The sequence below is a fragment of the Propithecus coquereli genome, unplaced genomic scaffold, assembly GCF_000956105.1.
Source record: "Propithecus coquereli isolate 6110/MARCELLA unplaced genomic scaffold, Pcoq_1.0 Scaffold609, whole genome shotgun sequence".
Lineage (NCBI taxonomy): Eukaryota > Metazoa > Chordata > Mammalia > Primates > Indriidae > Propithecus > Propithecus coquereli.
The window spans coordinates 43,956-45,667 of record NW_012152052.1 but is presented as its reverse complement, the minus strand read 5'-3'; the positions used below and the strand labels follow the sequence as shown (position 1 = coordinate 45,667).

The window sequence follows — 1,712 nt, the reverse complement described above, 5'->3', positions numbered from 1 at the left end:
CAACTATTTATTATAGAACGAAACTTTGTTTTAGTGATGTATCATCCTTCCCTCCAACCAAAGATAATTTGACAGATATCTATTGCAAATGGATTGTTCATAATTGCTACAGACTCAATTGCCCTTAGTCCCTGTGCTTTTTCTTTTTAGTTAAAATTGTATACTTTTTGTTGATACTATTGTTATTGACCATTTTTTCATAGCCAGGAAATTGAAATTTAGTACAATTATGTGTTAGCACTTTTATTCATATATCTACATACCTAGAAATAGAATTGCTGTGTCACATGATACTACACTGCGCCATGTATACTTATGGCTAGTATTTTGTTATTGAAATAAATTTATATGATTGTCCTGTAGTGCAAAAATGAAACACCTGCGAGGAAGAGTAAGAAAGCTAAAGGTTGTGTATTGTAAAATACTCAGCTGCTAGTAACACATACATTTGTCATTTCAAAGAATTAATAAATAAATTCCATACTGATAACATATAGCAAGAAAAGTAAGTGATCAGTAAAAGATTATCATTTTATTACTATCGGGTTTTCCTTTAACTTTATTCTAAAGATATCTTCATTTTTACTTTTTGCACTTAACTAAGGCAAATCTAACAGATGTCAATAGATTTAACAACTTGATATGCATGATGAAAGGTTATTTCATGCTTGTTGACCCATCTTACCTCATTGTATTACTGAAATACATATATATTTTTCCATCCTCTTTCTTTGTTGAAATTCTGTCGGAACTTTTAAGTCTAGGAAAAATGATGACTGGTGTAAATAAATTACTTTCTAATCCAAAATCAAATTCATTAGCTTCATAAAAATTCTACCACAAAAATATGTTCCTCTCAAATGTATAACAGCAATTTTTTTCCTGCAAAACATTACATTTTGATCTTAAGATCAATATTCCCTGATTCCAAGCCGTTTCAGCATAAAATTTGACATGTCACATTGTTTAACCATGCTATCACTAACCTTTTTTCTGAGACATCATAAAAATTTCAATAGGTCTATTTTTGTCTTTACTGTGTGTCTTAGTTTTCTATTTTTGCCAAAACAAATTAACATAAACACTTAGCAATGGAAAACAACACTCATTTATTATCTCACAGTTCTATGGGACACAAGTCTGGGCACAAGGCTCAGCTGGATCCTCTGCTGATGGCCTCAGAAGGCTGAAATCAAGTTATCAGCTGATCTGGGCTCTTATTTGAAGGCTCTAGGGAAGATCCACTTCCAAGCTCATTCCTGTTGTTGGCAGGACTTGGTTCCTTTGCTGTTGTAAAACTGAAGTCTCCATCTCCATGCCTGTCAGCCAAGGCCGGTCTAATCCTAACGGTTGCTTCTATGTCTTCTCATGTTTTCCACGCCCCCTCCCCACCAGCAATGGCAGGTTTATTCCCTATCATGATTCAAATTCCTCTGACTTCTGCAGCGTCTCTGTGGGCTTTTAAGGGCTCATGTTATTAGATTGGGTCCACTGGTAAAATCCAAGATAATCTCTTTATTTTAAGGTCTATGGGTTTAAACATTTGCGATGTCCCTTTTGCCATGTAATTTACATATTCACAAGTTCCATAGATTAGGATCTGGACAACTTTGTGGGACCATTCTGCCTACTATGCTGTATTTTAAAATTGTCTTTCTTTTTTCTCAACCTTTAGAAATTCAGAGATAATAAATTTATTTTGTTTTAAGCCA

At 33.8% G+C, this 1,712-nt stretch overlaps 1 protein-coding gene across 1 annotated transcript in view; it reads left to right on the top strand.

The window, feature by feature from the left end:
• LOC105822408 (ephrin type-A receptor 7-like) overlaps positions 1 to 1,712 on the top strand; it is a gene marked incomplete at its 3' end in the record, with an annotated part of 139,055 nt that overhangs the window by 93,430 nt on the left and 43,913 nt on the right. The window lies entirely within an intron of this gene.